The sequence below is a fragment of the Bufo bufo genome, chromosome 3 (genome assembly GCF_905171765.1).
Source record: "Bufo bufo chromosome 3, aBufBuf1.1, whole genome shotgun sequence".
Taxonomy (NCBI): domain Eukaryota; kingdom Metazoa; phylum Chordata; class Amphibia; order Anura; family Bufonidae; genus Bufo; species Bufo bufo.
In genome coordinates this window covers 649,522,004-649,540,956 of record NC_053391.1, presented here as the reverse complement: position 1 = coordinate 649,540,956, position 18,953 = coordinate 649,522,004, and the positions used below count along the sequence as shown (strand labels likewise).

The 18,953-nt window shown below is 45.9% G+C and overlaps 1 protein-coding gene across 1 annotated transcript in view; it reads left to right on the top strand.

The window, feature by feature from the left end:
- RDX (radixin) overlaps positions 1-18,953 on the top strand; it is a 107,560-nt gene that overhangs the window by 36,490 nt on the left and 52,117 nt on the right. The gene's annotated exons all lie outside the window — the stretch shown is intronic.

Genomic DNA, 18,953 nt, shown 5'->3' with positions numbered 1-18,953 from the left:
AGTATCCCAAACATACCTTTATGTCCGTTTGCTGATATTTTGAGCCCCCAAAAAACATCTTTTGACTCTTGTGCAAGTTAGTTGAAAAGATCCCTAGGGGTTGTCCCCATTGCTAACTGTGCCCAAGTCCTTCCAACTGAATCGAGCCTCATTCCTTCCCTCAGTGGCTCATCTCCGCCTGTTCTGGTCCCAACGTGATGGGGACTGGCCCTTGGGCTCTTTTTAACTAATTTGCATACGTATCAGATGTTTATCGGGGCTCAGAATGTCAATAAACTGATATTGTGAGGTGAGATCTTGGCCTAAAAGTGGCGCTGACAACTCCCCAACGTCACACTACTATTTGGAGTGGAAAGGTTGTCGGTGACTATTTCTTACATCATATATTGTATCTCCTTAAAGGGGTTTGCCAAGATTTTGACACTGATGACCTATCCTCTGGATAGGTCATCAGTATCTTATCGGTGGGGGTCCATCACCCGGGACCACTGCCAATCGGCTATTAGAAAAGGCATCGACGCTCTGCTTTTCCCAGGCCAGTGGCGTCACGTTCATTGGTCTTGTGGCCTAGGAGCAGCTCGGCCCCATTCAAGTGAACGGGGCTGAGCTGTGATATCAAGCACAACCGCTATACAATGTGCAGCGCTGTGCTTGGTGAGCTCGCAGGAGCGCCGGAGCCTTCTCCCAAACAGCTGATCGGCGGGGGATCTGGTTGTCAGATCCCCACTGATCAGATACGGATAACCTATCCTGAGGACAGGTCATCATAAAAAAAAAAAAAAAAAAAAATTCTAAGTTTAGGGATAAGATGCTAGGGCGAATCTCTACATATGTGCACGCCATGCTCTTGTTCTGGACCACGGACAGAAAGCTCAGGTCTGGATAGCGGCCTCTTCTCTACCCTTTATGCTGTGTTCACATGCAGCAGATTTGTGGCAGAAATGTCTGCGAATATTCATTACAAACATCTGAATTAAGTTGTTTTGGCAACAAGAATGTGGTTTTCGGCAAGTCCCATACAGATGATTTGGACAGTGACACAAATCTGCCATGTCTGAATATACCCTTAAAACAGAGGGGCATGGACTGTCCCTCTGTGTAGGTGCTGGCTGCTAGTGATCTGTGTGGTGAGGAGGCTGGCGAGCATAGCCTGGCACGGGTGACGAGACAATGACTCTGCCTTCACTGTTGTCACCTCTATTTATTTTTGTTCTGCTGGGATGGAAAAACACAAGTAATGCAGGCGGGAGCAGCCTGAGAACATGTAATTAGGGGCGTTTAGCTGAGCGAGGTTTTTATTTATTTTTTCCTTCCAAAATTAACCATTTACCAGTGTCTGATAGTCAGAGGAGCAGCTTAAAGGGGTTTCAATACAGCAAATGGCATTTATCAGGTAGGGAAAGTGAATACAAGGCACTTACTAATGTATTGGTATTATCCATATTGCTTCCTTTGCTGGCTGGATTCATTTTTCCATCACATTATACACAGCTTGTTTCCATGGTTATGACCACCCTGTAATCCAGCAAAGGTGGTTGTGCTTGCATATTATAGGAAAAAGCGCCGACCTCACTGGTGGCCGGTACAATGGGAGTGCGCATAGGATAGCACTTTTTGCCTACAATGTGCAAGCATGGCCTCCGTTGCTGGACTTGTAGGGTGGTCGTAACCTGTACTTGTCTGTCTCCGGAATTCCCATAGAAATTAATGGAGCAGCCGCACTCATGCTTCGTTCATTTCAGGGCGCGGCAGGGGGTACAGGATCCCAGTTTGCATGAACGGCGGGGGTCCCAGCCGTAAGACCCTCACCAATCTAATGTAACAGGAATACCCCTTTAAGTATGAAGGCACAGTGATGTTTAGCTGTTATTCATACTCTGACACATGCCACAATAGGAGTAGGAGTTTTATATGGATATGGTGCAGAGTACGATCGTATGGAAACTCCACCAAGTGCACATATGCTTAGCAGGTAGAAGAGTCGGTGTAATCTGCCGGGGGGGATGCTGTGGATAATGCTTGTAAACTGAGTGAAGATGAGGATGAGTCTCTTCTCTTACCTCTGATGTCATGCATAGCCTGAATCTGTATGTACATTCCCGGCATTCTGCTGACAGTGTGTCCGCCGGGGACTTGCAGCAGTAAACACAAGACTCCACCATGAGCTCATCACATTTGCAAGTGCAATATCTATTCAAAGCACAGACATACAACTCTGTAAAATACGTAACCTAATGGCCGGGCACTTGTGGACCTGGTGACGTCATACATGGGGATAGGGTTATTAGAATTGTTCTCTTAAAGGGGCTGTGTGAGATTCTAAAAACATGGCTGCTTTCTTCCAGAAACAGCGCATTATTATACCCGGGCTGTGTCTGGGATTGCACCTCGCCTATTGTTCAGTGGTGCTGTTTCTGGAAGAAGCAAACCCCCTTTGAAGTGATAGTCCTACTACTAACACTTATCCCCCATTCACAGGATAAAGGATAAGGGTCTGATTGTTGGGGTCCCTGCTAGTCCTGACAGCCCATGTTCCCCAGTTTGAATGGAGCGGTAGACACGGAGCGTCTTCTGCTCCATTTAGCTCTATGGGGCTGCTGGAGATAATCCAGAAGTGTTATGCTATCTCCAGCAACCCTATAGAGGTGACTGGAGCAACAGCACGCATATATGACCGCTCATCCATTTAAATGAGGGAACACGGGCCCACTTTCTAGTAATTGGCTGGGGCTCCATCGGTCGGACCCCCATGATCAGTAGATGGGGATGGGACAGGCCCTTTAGTGTGGTGTTGTTTTTACGCAATTTTTTTAATTCTTTTATTTATGGCATTTCGAGCAGGCAGCTTGCTGATTCTTCTCCCCCCTTTCTTGACCACTGTCTTTCTCCATAGGAAGGTGCCTGAGAAAAAAGGTTCTAGTTTGCAAGGTTCCTTCAAAAGGTGTGCTGTTTCTATCTGCCCGTGTATCGACTTCTGTTTGTTTCCCGAATTTGACCCTTTACTGCCCACCCTGAGCTCGGCTGTTTTTTGGGTCACACAAACTGTGCCTTACCTTGGCCTTTCCCTGACTATGAACAAAGTCCAGATCCCTGTATAGGGGTTAAAGGGTGAAGACCAAGGGGGGGGGGGGGGGTTACTTAGATAATGCCCTTAGGAGTAGCCCCAAGTCAAATCTGTTTAGTGACACAGCGGATGCACATCATCTACGTAACAGTCAATAATCATAGTACTAGAAAGATATCCGTGAATGCAGTGTAATAACAGGGTCTGTTCATAAATCGTGGTCAGATCGGCAATTTTCACAATATGTGAATAGACTCTTGGGATACAAATTCCCCACTCACATGAGTATTCCATGGACTGTGCTTCATGCAGACTCTTGTGGATAAGTACTTATTACTTCAGATTGTAAATGCTGTGTTTAGAGCATTTATACAAGCAGCAGTGTCATCCCTATTACAAGAATCGACCGTATCTGCTGCTATGGTGGCCGCTAGAGATGAGCGAATTTCCGCTAATGAAATTCGTTCACACTTAGTTTGTTAGTAAAAGGTGAATTGCGTTATGGATTCCGTTACCACGGACCATAACGCAATTCTATGAATCCCCTGCATAACGGAAATGGGGCGGATCCGTTTTGCAGCCCATAAACTTCTATTACGATGGAATGAATAACGGAATGCCTCTAAAGGCATTCTGTCATAGAATTGAGTTATGGTCCGTGGTGACGGAATCCATAAACGCAATTCACCTTTTACCAACAAACTAAGTGTGAACGAATTTCAAAACATGAAATTCGCTCATCTCTAGTGGCCACAGTACAAATTGTGCGCTGATCCAGTGCCATCCTGCGGTTTATAGGTAACTTAATACCAAGGAATGTCCATTATTGACTCAGTTTAGTGTCTGAGCCACATGTCTGCTCACCCCCTGCAGATTATTCCTTATTCAGATGGAAAAAAGAATGAGGCTCCTGCATTGCTGAACATTTCACAACCAGAGGCTTAACTTTCTATAAAATGATCGTTTGTACAGGTACTTTGCATGTTAATACAAGTGAATATGCTATATTCTGTGTAATATACCTGTATTAAAAAACAAAGGCGCTGCTTCCTCCTCTCTGATCATTCACTGATCGATGAGAGGTTATCAGCTGAGTTTACAAACTGACCGTAGAAGTCCATAGGGATGTGAGCTGCTGGAGGAAGACAGAGGCACAGAGACCCTGCTAGCTTTAGTAAGTTGTCTATCTCACCCCAGAGCTGGATTCACAGCTACACTGCTAAGTACAGTTAGATATCCTCCGTGCTGCTTCAGAGGGTTTCTACAAAGGGGTAGGGGAGCAGGATCTCTTTTATTTATTTTCTGCGTTTTGTCCTCATAGCAGCTGATCTCCACCCACTGGCTCAGGAAAAACTGAGCATTAGGTCTCATGCCCACGAACATAAAGGCTCTGTGCCCATATTGCGGACTGCAAATGGCTGGTCCGCAATATACTAGCACGTGATGTGGATGCGGACCCATTGACCTGAATGGGTCCATGACGGCCGAAGATAGGACATGTTCTCTTTTGCGCAGCGGAGGCACGGATCAAAGGCCCATGGAAAGACTATAAAGCACATCCGTGGGTTTTCGGGTCAATGTCTTGTGAATCGCAGACCCATTAAAGTCAATGGGTTCCCATCCGCAAACAGGGTGCACACGGCCAGTGCCCGTGCACTGTGGACCACTGTTTGTTCTTCCACTTTTGCCGGCATGAGCCCTTAGAAGATATAGAACCTGCATAGGGGAAAACTAATAACTATAAGGCCCCTTTCACACGGGCGAGTATTCTGCGCGGATGCGATGCGTGAGTGGAACGCATTGCACCCGCACTGAATCCTGACCCATTCATTTCTATGGGGCTGTGCACACGAGCGGTGATTTTCACGCATCACTTGTGCGTTGCGTGAAAATCGCAGCATGCTCCTCTGTGCGTTTTTCACTTAACGCAGGCCCTATAGAAATGAATGGGGTTGCGTGAAAATCGCAAGCAAGTGCGGATGCGGTGCGATTTTCACGCACTGTTGCTAGGAGACGATCGGGATGGGGATCCGATCATTATTATTTCCCCTTATAACATGGTTATAAGGGAAAATAATAGCATTCTGAATACAGAATGCATAGTAGAATAGGGCTGGAGGGGTTAAAAAAAAATAAAAAATTATTTAACTCTCCTTAATCCACTTGTTCGCGCAGCCGGCATCTTTTCTGTCTTTATCTGTGAGCAATAGGACCTTTGATTTCACTACGCTCATCACATGATTCATCACCATGGTGATGAATGCAGTGACGTCATCAAAGGTCCTATTGCTCACAGATAAAGACAGAAAAGATGCCGGCTGCGCGAACAAGTGGATTAAGGAGAGTTAAATAATTTTAATTTTTTTTTAACCCCTCCAGCCCTATTGTACTATGCATTCTGTATTCAGAATGCTATTATTTTCCCTTATAACCATGTTATAAGGGGAAATAATACAATCTACACTACAACTAACCCAAACCTGAACTTCTGTGAAGAAGTTTGGATCTGGGTACCACAGTCGGTTTTTTATCACGCTCGTGCAAAACACATTGCACCTGCGCTATAAAAACTGAACATCGGAACGCAATCGCAGACAAAACTGACTGCAATTGCGTTCCTACTCGCGCGGGTTTGCCGCAATGCACCCCGACCTAATCCGGTCACGCCCGTGTGAAAGAGGCCTAAGTCCTATAATGGCCGTATACTGTGATTCTTCATGTACGCACATCACCTGAATTGAAAGGTACACTTTAGAAATGTGTTTAATGTTACATTGAGATTCTTATTTCATTGAAATATCACTTCAACTCACAGGTCATAAACTCCTTAGGCTAGTTCCACACTGCCATTTTGAGATCTGACAGGGATCATCCTGCTGGATCTCTCTGCATTCTCAGAAGCTACCGTGTCTCCATCCGGCCCCATTCACTATTAAGGGCACCGGCGGGGATCTGTCCGCAACCCGGCAAACGTGCTGAAAATCGGCCGGCCGATTCTCGCCATGTTTGCCGGGTTGTGGACGGATCTCTGCCAGTCCTCATGATGACGAATCGGGTCGGCGGGTGTCGGGTAGCGTCCAGTAATGCCGGATCCAGACATCTCCGGCAGGCTACTGAAGTCTTAACGCTAGACTTGCATGTCTACATACAAAGGTAGAAGCAAGGCTGTATTCACAGTCTTCCACAGTGCTGGATCCATTCGATGCCACACCACCTGCAGCTGATAATTGGTACCCCCATAGTATTCATTGTTTTGATGCACAATAGTGCTACATGCTGTGCTAATCTACCTGTCCAACCAATGGGACCCCCGACTGAAGACTGACAGTGCAAGCAGAGCCCAATTCTGCAAAACATTGTGTCGCTGACCATACACCAAATCTGTCCCCCGACCTCCCCACTAAAAATGCACAGAACATCCCCTTCAGGTTCAGCGGGGAAATCCAAAGGAAGTGTACTGCACTTATGCATAAAGAATACATTTTTATTTTATTTTTTCTCTTGGGAACACCACAACCGCATTTTTGCAAGGCAACCACAGAGTATGCGTTCTTTAATAGGGTTGATCCTGCTGACGGGTGCTCAATAAGATCAATAGTGGTGGCTGCAGATACAGCAGCATGTTATACATTTGTATACTGATGCCTGTGCAGGGGATTTGCAACTCTTGAGCCGCTATAAAGCTATATTAATATCGGTGAATAGTGAACCTATTTAGACAAAAAAAAAAAACATTAGCCTTTGAGTTTTTTTTTTAAACTGGCACGTAAGGGTGGAAGAACCTCCAGGAATAAAATTCATTCCAGATGACAGCTCATGTGGAGTGTAACATGTTGTCCATTATGTGAAGGCACAGGGAGGTGCGTACTCGTGTTGATTTCAATGGAGCGAGAGCAACAAACTCAGCCCTTTCTCAAGGTAAACTGCAACTAGAGCCCCGTCATCTCCTGATTAGTGCAAGATCTCCACTCTTCTGCTGCGTTCTCCCATATGCTCCTTTATAGGATTTAATAGAAGCCATAAAATTTTTAAAAAAATGCTTGTAAAGATTGAAAAACTTGCCTTTTTCATTTATACAATCATTTTAAAATGCTAAACAATTGTGAAGGAAGAGTTAAATTCACATACAAAGCTGATATAATGTAGTGCAGACGGGGGCAGTACTCTATAGTCGGCCATGATGATACAGCTTTAGGATGCATTCACACGACCATAATTCTGGGTCTGCATCCGTTTCGCAATTTTGCGGAACGGGTGTAGACCCATTTGTTTCAATGGGGACAGCACACGGTGTTCTGTTCGCATCCTTTGTTCCACTGCCTCCAAAAAAGATATAGCATGTCCTATTCTTGTCCGCAATCGTGACAATAGGCGTTTTCTATATAGCGCCAGCCATGTGTGGTCGCAAAATGCGGAACCCTCACGGCCGGTATCCGTGTTTTATGTCCTGAAAACTATGAATAAAGTTAATACAACTTCAAACGGGCTGATGCATATGAAACACCATGGATGTGCACAGATTGACTGACTGAAAAAAACCTGCCAGTCAAAAGGACCCACAGCAAGTCTTAAATCCAAACAAAGTTCGGTAAATGTGGTGCGGTAATAACCCACACGCCGAGGCGTCCCACGGCTGTGCGAGACCAACACCACTTGTTTGTTATCTGTCCCGAGGTCTTCAGATGGAAATACCGTCCTCACAGTAAGTAAGTAATGCGTCCTGCTGTTATGGACCCAAACGAAAGCCACACCAAACGAAGGTAGGGAATGCTGGCTTCTCACGTGATGTCGGCAGGAAGTGCTGGCTGGTCACGTGATGTATCACGTGGTCATGATGATCCTGATATCCTCAATTGAATATGGAGGAAGTAAATCCAATGAAATAACCATCCAATGGTAGTCAGGTCCATAAATATTGGGACATCACCACAACATTTTTGGCTCTATACACCACCACAATGGATTTGAAATGAAACTAACAAGATGTGCTTTACCTGCAGACTGTCAGCTTTAACCACCTCAGCCCCCAGTGCTTAAACACCCTGAAAGACCAGGCCACTTTTTACACTTCTGACCTACACTACTTTCACCGTTTATTGCTCGGTCATGCAACTTACCACCCAAATGAATTTTACCTCCTTTTCTTCTCACTAATAGAGCTTTCATTTGGTGGTATTTCATTGCTGCTGACATTTTTACTTTTTTTTTTTGTTATTAATCGAAATTTAACAATTTTTTTGCAAAAAATGACATTTTTCACTTTCAGTTGTAAAATTTTGCAAAAAAAAGACATCCATATATAAATTTTGCTCTAAATTTATTGTTCTACATGTCTTTGATAAAAAAAATAATGTTTGGGTAAAAAAAAAAATGGTTTGGGTAAAAGTTATAGCGTTTACAAACTATGGTACAAAAATGTGAATTTCCGCTTTTTGAAGCAGCTCTGACTTTCTGAGCACCTGTCATGTTTCCTGAGGTTCTACAATGCCCAGACAGTACAAACACCCCACAAATGACCCCATTTCTAAAAGTAGACACCCTAAGGTATTCGCTGATGGGCATAGTGAGTTCATAGAACTTTTTATTTTTTGTCACAAGTTAGTGGAAAATGATTATTTTTTATTTTTAATTTTTTTCCTTACAAAGTCTCATATTCCACTAACTTGTGACAAAAAATAAAAACTTCCATGCACTCACTATGCCCATCAGCGAATACCTTGGGGTGTCTTCTTTCCAAAATGGGGTCACTTGTGGGGTAGTTATACTGCCCTGGCATTCTAGGGGCCCAAATGTGTGGTAAGGAGTTTGAAATCAAATTCTGTAAAAAATGACCAGTGAAATCCGAAAGGTGCTCTTTGGAATATGGGCCCCTTTGCCCACCTAGGCTGCAAAAAAAGTGTCACACATGTGGTATCTCCGTACTCAGGAGAAGTTGGGGAATGTGTTTTGGGGTGTCATTTTACATATACCCATGCTGGGTGAGATAAATATCTTGGTCAAATGCCAACTTTGTATAAAAAAATGGGAAAAGTTGTCTTTTGCCAAGATATTTCTCTCACCCAGCATGGGTATATGTAAAATGACACCCCAAAACACATTCCCCAACTTCTCCTGAATACGGAGATACCACATGTGTGGCACTTTTTTGCAGCCTAGGTGGGCAAAGGGGCCCACATTCCAAAGAGCACCTTTCGGATTTCACTGGTCATTTTTTACAGAATTTGATTTCAAACTCCTTACCACACATTTGGGCCCCTAGAATGCCAGGGCAGTATAACTACCCCACAAGTGACCCCATTTTGGAAAGAAGACACCCCAAGGTATTCGCTGATGGGCATAGTGAGTTCATGGAAGTTTTTATTTTTTGTCACAAGTTAGTGGAATATGAGACTTTGTAAGAAAAAAAAAAAAAAAAAAACATCATCATTTTCCACTAACTTGTGACAAAAAATAAAAAATTCTATGAACTCGCTATGCCCAACAGCGAATACCTTGGGTGTCTTCTTTCCAAAATGGGGTCACTTGTGGGGTAGTTATACTGCCCTGGCATTCTAGGGGCCCAAATGTGTGGTAAGTAGGTAAATGACCTGTGAAATCCGAAAGGTGCTCTTTGGAATGTGGGCCCCTTTGCCCACCTAGGCTGCAAAAGTGTCTTACATGTGGTATCTCCGTACTCAGGAGAAGGTGGGGAATGTGTTTTGGGGTGTCATTTTACATATACCCATGCTGGGTGAGAGAAATATCTTGGCAAAAGACAACTTTTCCCATTTTTTTATACAAAGTTGGCATTTGACCAAGATATTTATCTCACCCAGCATGGGTATATGTAAAATGACACCCCAAAACACATTCCCCAACTTCTCCTGAATACGGAGATATCACATGTGTGACACTTTTTTGCAGCCTAGGTGGGCAAAGGTGCCCAAATTCCTTTTAGGAGGGCATTTTTAGACATTTGGATACCAGACTTCTTCTCACGCTTTGGGGCCCCTAAAATGCCAGGGCAGTATAAATACCCCACATGTGACCCCATTTTGGAAAGAAGACACCCCAAGGTATTCAATGAGGGGCATGGCGAGTTCATAGAAAAAAAATAATTTTGGCACAAGTTAGCGGAAATTAATTTTTTTGATTTTTTTTTTTTTTCCCTCAGTCTCCCTTTCCGCTAACTTGGGACAAAAATTTCAATCTTTCATGGACTCAATATGCCCCTCAGCGAATACCATGGGGTGTCTCCTTTCCAAAATGGTGTTATTTGTGGGGTGTTTGTACTGCCCTGGCATTTGAGGGTCTCCGCAATCATTACATGTATGCCCAGCATTAGGAGTTTCTGCTATTCTCCTTATATTGAGCATACAGGTAATGAGAGTTTTTTTTTTGCCGTTCAGCCTCTGGGCTGAAAGAAAAAAATGAACGGCACAGATTTCTTCATTCGCATCGATCAATGTGGATGAAAAAATCTCTGCCAAAAAAAGAAAAAGGAGGGGAAAGGCGTCTGCCAGGACATAGGAGCTCCGCCCAACATCCATACCCACTTCAGCTCGTATGCCCTGGCAAACCAGATTTCTCCATTCACATCAATCGATGTGGATGAATAAATCATTGCCGGGATTTTTTTTTTTATATATACAAAGTGTTTGCCAAAGTATATGAACACCGCCACCTCCTCAGCTCATATGCCTCGGCAAACGTATCTTTTACTGCAGAGGAGAAATCTCGTCTTGCATCGCCGCATACACCGACTTGCGTGTAATCTGACAGCAGCACAATGCTTCTGTCCGAATGCACATCAGTGCTGCAGCTAGTCGATCGGTTGGTCCACCTGGAAGGTAAAAAAAACAAAAAAGAAAAAACCAGGCCGCAACGCAATAAATTTATTAACTTTTGAACAGAACATATAAACTTTTTTTTAACTTTTTTAACTGAACGTTAACTTTTTTACTTACCGGTATATATTTTTTTTGTTTAGTTTTTTTTACCTTTATAGAACAAACCTCTCCTTCCCCATGGGACAATGTGCAAAGCGCAAATCGCCCAAAGATTTGGCGAAGTACGTTATGCACTTTATCCCAGGTGAAAGGAGAGGTTTGCAGCAGCTGTGAGTGAATGGGCTCTAATAGCCCTGTGTGCCTGTCCTGTGAGATGCAATCCCTATGCTAAGTGTACCTGGGTGTGGTACTTCCGGAAACACTCTCCAAAGCATAGGGCAGGGTGGTCAGGACAGTCAGGACAGAAATAGCGGGTGTCACGCCTTATTCCACTCCTGCTACAGACACGACATCTTTTTCGGGGTGACGGTTGGGTTGAGGTACCAGGAACGACACTGGGGAAATGTCGCTCGTGTAGACTGCTAACTACACTGGTGGATGGGGCCACGGAACCTCCTGGATAAAGGAGGTTCTCGATGATCTCTTCCTGGAATTTGAGGAAGGATCGTGTTCTCCCAGCCTTACTGTAGAGAACAAAACTATTATACAGCGCCAATTTATACAGACACCTTCTTATACCAGCGTCTGGTTCTGCGGGAAACTAAATACGGAGACAACATCTGGTCATTGAAGTCCACCCCTCCCATGAGCGCATTATAGTCGTGGACACAGAGGGGCTTTTCAATGACACGGGTTGCTCGCTCAATTTGTATTGTCGTGTCTGCGTGAATGGAGGAGAGCATGTAAACGTCACGCTTGTCTCTCCATTTCACCGCGAGCAGTTCTTCGTTACACAAGGAAGCCCTCTCCCCCCTTGCAAGACGGGTGGTTACAAGCCGTTGGGGGAAGCCCACGCGACTAGTTCGCGCGGTGCCACAGGCGCAAATCCGTTCTAGAAACAAATGCCTAAAGAGGGCCACCCTTGTGTAGAAATTGTCCACATAAAGATGGTACCCCTTGCCGAATAAGGGTGACACCAAGTCCCAGACTGTCTTCCCACTGCTCCCCAGGTAGTCAGGGCAACCGACCGGCTCCAGGGTCTGATCTTTTCCCTCATAGATCCGAAATTGTGGGTATAGCCTGTGGCCCTTTCACAGAGCTTATACAATTTGACCCCATACCGGGCACGCTTGCTTGGGATGTATTGTTTGAAGCCAAGGCGCCCGGTAAAATGTATTAGGGACTCGTCTACGCTAGAGTTGTTGCGATACCAAATTTTTGATTCGGTTTCGATACCATGAAAAAGTATTGCGATACTCGATACCATTCGATACCACGCGAAAAAAATAAACAAAAAAAGCCACGTGCATTCCTCATTTTTAAAAAATGGCGAATCGCGCAGTTTTTATTTTATTTTTTCTGTTCCGGCATTCACCACCTAGATTTTTTTTTTATATTTTAATAGTTTGGACTTTTCTGACGTGGCGATGTAATATGTTTATTTATATATTTTATATGTGAAATTGGGAAAAGGGGGGTGATTTATTCTTCATATTTTAGTGTTTTTTTTTTTTTCACTTTTTATTTAATAACTATTTCCCCCCTTAGGGGCTAGAACCTGGGATCTTTCATCCCTTTTCCTATTCACCCTGATAGATCTCTATCAGGGTGAATAGGACTCCACACTGTCCCTGCTGCTCTGTGCTTTGTGCACACAGCATCAGGGATGTTACCATGGCAACCAGGGCTTCTGTAGCGTCCTGGCTGCCATGGTAACCGATCGGAGCCCCAGGCTTACACAGCTGGGGCTCCGATCAGAAGCTGCCACTGCACCACCAATGAGGGGGAGTGGAGAGGTCCCTGTGGCCACTGCCACCAATGATTTTAATACTGGAGGGTTGAGAGGGGCCGGCGCACTGTGCCACCAATGATTTTAATGGGATGGGGGGATTGAGGGGGGGGGGGGCACACTGCACCACCAATGATTTTACCCCTTTATACAGGAGGCGGGTACTAGCAGATCAGCGGCAGTTAACTGCCGCTGATCGCAGCTCCCTGTCAGGGGCAGGGTGCCGGCAATGCGATTCTGCTGCCGGCACCCGCCTCCTGTATGTGTTAAAGACTGACTACTGTATATGAGTCGGAACTTTCACTATTAGGCCACACAGAGCGGCGCCCAGCGATGTCTCAGCACTCACCATTTAGTCCTGGGCGCCGCTCCGTTCGCCCGCAGTGCCCCATTACTGTCTCCTCTCCTGCTCCACATGCTGCTGATTACTATCGGAGCGATGGGAGGAGACATCAGCTTCACTAGTGGGCGTTCCTTCTCCCTGACTGTAGCGCTGTCCAATCGCAGCGCAGGGAAAAGGAACGCCCACTAGTGAAGCTGATGTCTCCTCCCATCGCTCCGATAGTAATCCTATCATTGGGGGCGCAGTGCGCCCGCCCCTCCTCCGCCCCTCTCTTCTCATTGCCGCCCCTCCTCCACCCCCTCTCTTCTCATTGCCGCCCCTCCTCCACCCCCTCTCTTCTCATTGCCGCCCCTCCTCCGCCCCTCTCTTCTCATTGGTGGCAGCGGCAGCAGCACAGGGGGAGGGAGGACAGCTTCCTTCTCCCCGTGCTGCTGAGAGAGAACATGAGCGCGCCGATAGCAGCGCGCTCATGTTCAGAGATACTAGACTGCGCAGAAGCGCAGCCCAGTATCGAAAAAACGGAAATCCCGGTATCGTATCGATACCGGGACAAAAGTATCGATTGGGTATCGAAATTTCGATACCCGCAACAACCCTAGTCTACGCAGATGTTTTGCTCGGGGGTATACAAATCTGCAAGTTTCTGGTTGAAGTGGTCTATGAGGGGCCGAATTTTGTGGAGCCGGTCAAAAGCTGGGTGGCCTCTGGGATGGGAGGTGGTGTTGTCGCTAAAATGCAGGAAACGGAGGATGGCCTCAAATCGTGCCCTGGACATAGCAGCAGAGAACATGGGCATGTGATGAATCGGGTTCGTGGACCAATATGACCGCAATTCATGCTTTTTTGTCAGGCCCATGTTGAGGAGAAGGCCCAAAAAAAAAATTATTTCGGAAACTTGGACTGGTTTCCACCGTAAAGGCTGGGCATAAAAGCTTCCCGGGTTGGCGGATATAAATTGTGTGGCATACCGGTTTGTCTCTGCCACGACTAAGTCCAAGAGCTCCGCAGTCAAGAACAGCTCAAAAAATCCCAGGGCCGAACCGATTTGAGCCGTCTCAACCCGAACTCCAGACTGGGCGGTGAAAGGGTGAACTAATGGTGCGGCTGAAGTTGGTGACTGCCAATCAGGGTTTGCCAGCACCTCAGGGATTCTAGGGGCTCTACGGGCCTGTCTGTGCGGTGGCTGCGACGGGGTAACTACTGCACGTGCCACCGTACCAGCTTCAACTGCCCTTCTGGTGCTCGCCACGTCACCATGTTGTACGGCAGTGCTGGTACTAGGTCCAGGGAGGGCTGCGCTGCTGGTGTATGCCTCACCACGTGATCCGGCAGCGACAGCCCCACTCTGCTGCTCTTGAAGCGGATCCTGCATAACCTGTGGTCTAGCGACACGGGGCCTGGTACGCCTGGTGCTATCAGGGACCTCCACCTCCTCGTCCGAACTTTGGGTCAGAGAGCCACTGCTTTCTACAGGTTCATATTCTGACCCGCTAGATTCGTCAGATGAGGGTTCCCACTCCTCATCCGACTGGGTCAGAATCCTGTAGGCCTCTTCAGAAGAATACCCCCTGTTTGACGTTTTGGACTACTAAATTTAGGGGTATTCCCTGAGACTACCCAAGAAAAAAAGCAAGCCTGTCTTACAAAGGGGAGGCTAGCGAAGTACCGGAGGCCGCTGCGGTTGATAAAAAATATCAAAACTGATTTTTTTTTATCGCCGCAGTGCGTGTAAAATGAATGTGCAGTGATCAAAAAAATATATATTTTTTGTCACTGCGGTGGGGCGGGCGTGGGTGAACGCACGTGTGGGCGACCGATCAGGCCTGAACGGGCAAACACTGCGTTTTGGGTGGAGGGCGAACTAAGGTGACACTAATACAATTATAGATCTGACCGTGATCAGTTTTGATCACTTACAGATACTATAAAAGTACAAATGCTGATTAGCGATACGCTAAACAGCGAATAAGTGACTGCGGTGGGCTGGGCGCTAACTGACGCTAAACTACCTAACCAAGGGGCCTAAACTATCCCTAAAACCTAACAGCCAATACTAGTGAAAAAAAAAAAGTGACAGTTTACACTGATCACTTTTTTTCCTTTCACTAGTGATCGACAGGGGCGATCAAAGGGGTGATCAAAGGGTTAATTGGGGTGCAGGGGGGTGATCTGGGGCTAAGGTGTAGTGTTTGGTGCTACTCACAGTTCAGTCTGCTCCTCTGCTGGATCCAACCGACGAAAAGGACCAGCACAGGAGCAGACAAGCCATATAACAGATCATATTTACTAATATGATCTGTTATATGACTTGTGATTGGATTTTTTGAAAATCGCCAGCCTGCCAGCCAATGATCGTTGCTGGCAGGCTGGTGACGAACTTCTTTAACTTTTGCCGGCCCGCGATGCGCATGCGCGGGCCGGCTTTGAGCGAAATCTCGCGTCTCGAGAGATGACGCGTATATGCGTGACTGTGCGCAGCGCTGCCACCTCCGGAACGCGAATCTGCGTTAGGCGGTCCGGAGGTGGTTAATTTGAGGGTATTTACATCCAAATCAGGTGAACAGTGTAGGAATTACAACAGTTTGCATATGTGCCTCCCACTTGTTAAGGGACCAAAAGTAATGGGACATAATAATAATCATAAATCAAACTTTACTTTTTAATACTTGGTTGCAAATCCTTTGCAGTCAATTACAGCCTGAAGTCTGGAACGCATAGACATCACCAGACGTTGTGTTTCATCCCTGGTGATGCTCTGCCAGGCCTCTACTGCAACTGTCTTCCGTTCCTGCTTGTTCTTGGGGCATTTTCCCTTCAGTTTTGTCTTCAGTAAGTGAAATGCATGCTCAATCGGATTCAGGTCAGGTGATTGACTTGGCCACTGCATAACATTCCACTTCTTTCCGTTAAACTCTTTGGTTGCTTTTGCAGTATGCTTTGGGTCATTGTCCATCTGCACTGTGAATATGAGCAGATAATATTGCCCGAAACACTTCAGAATTCATCCTGCTGCTTTTGTCAGCAGTCACATCATCAATAAATACAAGAGAACCAGTTCCATTGGCAGCCATACATGCCCACGCCATGACACTACCACCACCATGCTTCACTGATGAGGTGGTATGCTTAGGATCATGAGCAGTTCCTTTCCTTCTCCATACTCTTCTCTTCCCATAACTCTGGTACAAGTTGATCTTGGTCTCATCTGTCCATAGGATGTTGTTCCAGAACTGTGAAGGCTTTTTTAGATGTCGTTTGGCAAACTCTAATCTGGTCTTCCTGTTTTTGAGGCTCACCAATGGTTTACATCTTGTGGTGAACCGTCTGTATTCACTCTGTTGAAGTCTTCTCTTGATTGTTGACTTTGACACACATACACCTACCTCCTGGAGAGTGTTCTTGATCTGGCCAACTGTTGTGAAGGGTGTTTTCTTCAACAGGGAAAGAATTCTTCAGTCACCCACCAGTTGTTTTCCATGGTCTTCCGGGTCTTTTGGTGTTGCTGAGCTCATCGGTGCGTTTCTTCTTTATAAGAATGTTCCAAACAGTTGTTTTGGCCAGGCCTAATGTTTTTGCCATCTCTCTGATGGGTTTGTTGTGTTTTTCAGCCTAATGATGGCTTGCTTCACTGATAGTGACAGCTCTTTGGATCTCATCTTGAGAGTTGACAGCAACAGATTCCAAATGCAAATAGCAGACGTGAAATGAACTCTGGACCTTTTATCTGCTCATTGTAATTGGGATAATGAGGGAATAACACACACCTGGCCATGGAACAGCTGAGAAGCCAATTGTCCCATTACTTTTGGTCCCTTAACAAGTGGGAGGCACATATGCAAACTGTTGTAATTCCTACACCGTTCACCTGATTTGGATGTAAATACCCTCAAATTAAAGCTGACAGTCTGCAGTTAAAGCAAATCTTGTTCGTTTCATTTCAAATCCATTGTGGTGGTGTATAGAGCAAGAAATGTTAGAATTGTGTCGATGTCCCAATATTTATGGACCTGACTGTATATAAAAATAGCACAAAGTTCTGATTCATCCAGGGAATCTCAAACTGACCTGTCAGGATGGGTCTTAGAGATTTGTCAGCAGATTTCCATCTGAAGACCTCGGGACAGGTAAAAAGTGGTGTTGGTCTCGCACAGCCGTGGGACGCCTCGGCATGTGGGTTATCCTTACCGCACCACATTTACCGAACTTTGTTTGGATTTAACACTTGCTGTGGGTCCTTTTGACTGGCAGGTTTTTTCAGAGTCAATCTGTGCACATCCATGGTGTTTCATATGCATCAGCCCGTTTGAAGTTGTATTGACTTTATTCATCGTTTTCAGGACGTTTTATTCTCTTAGGAAATACACTCTCCGGCACAAGCACTTTATATAGAGTATATTTCCAACCGAGCACTTTATATAGATAACTAGCTAACGGCTGGGGGTCCCAATGCTGGAACCCATACTGATCTCAAAAACGAGGTTCCCGTTCCCCTGTTCTGGTGAAGTGGCAGGTCATGCGTGCACACTGCTGCTCCATTCATTCTCTGTGAGCGCTGGAGATGGAATACAGCGCTCAGCTGTTTCCGGTTCTCCCATAGAGAATGAATGGAGCAGCAGTGTGCAAGCTCGACCTGTCACTCAATCACAACAGGGGAATGGGACCCCCATTCTCAGGATCAGTGGGGGTCCAAATGCTGGGGCTCCCAGCAATCGGCTAGTTATCCCCTATCCTGTGCATAGTGGATAATATGAACTTCACACATCAACTGGTAACACCCATCTGGACCTTCATTGCAGACTGCTGTCAATTCATTCATAACTTCTAGCAGGAATAATAAAGGATTGACACAACCTAGTCATAAGAATAGATGTTCAAGGATGGTCATTACTTGGGGATGCAAGTAGTTACTTAAACAGACATGTCAGGAGATGGGACCGGTCTTCTGTAAGTGAACAGTGAAGTCCTTCCTCTGGCCGGAAGCCCACATCCATTATTTATGGCACAATCCTGCCAGCTACTGCAGGCAATTAGTTCACTACGTTTGGTTACCTGAAACACTCTGGGTAAGGGCTCATGCCCACGACCGTATGCCCTCCGAGACATATACGGTCCGTGAGCGGGCCATATGTCCCGGAGCGGCATACATTTTGCGCACTAGAGCGCACAGCATATTATATGAGTGCGGGACAATAGTCCTGCGGGCAGCCCTATGCGCACAGCATTATAGTAACTTATGATGCTGTGCGCACAACGTATGCCGCTCCGGGACATAGGGCCCGCTCACGGACCGTATATGTCTCGGAGGGCATACGGTCGTGTGCATGAGCCCTAATGCTGTATCTCTGGGTTTCTGGGTAATGCTGTATATTAAAGGGATTTTTTGGGAAGAATTAAAATACATGACAAAATAACGTGGTCTTAAGAGGCAGGAAATGCTCAACCCCATATGCAGTTGTGCATCTATAGCTGGGGAAGCAAATCCTGCACATGTGGTCCGTTGCTAATGGCGATCCCCAGCAAAAAATGCTTGCAATGGAGGATGCCTGCAGCGGACCAAGTCCCACAAGAACATCCTACACCAGATAGCAAAATGTGTGGATGTAATTGACTATATGAAATAAACGTTTACAAGAATAGGTGGTGCACTGCTGTGATGGATGCAATCAACCAAATCTGACTAAACCCTCACACTGATGTTAAAATCAGACTTTAGCCAGTATATCCTTAGGCCTCATGCACACGACCGTTGTTGGGTTCTGTGTCCGTTGTTCCGTTTTCCGTGGACCCATTGACTTTCAATGGGTCCGTTGAAAACTCGGAAAATGCACC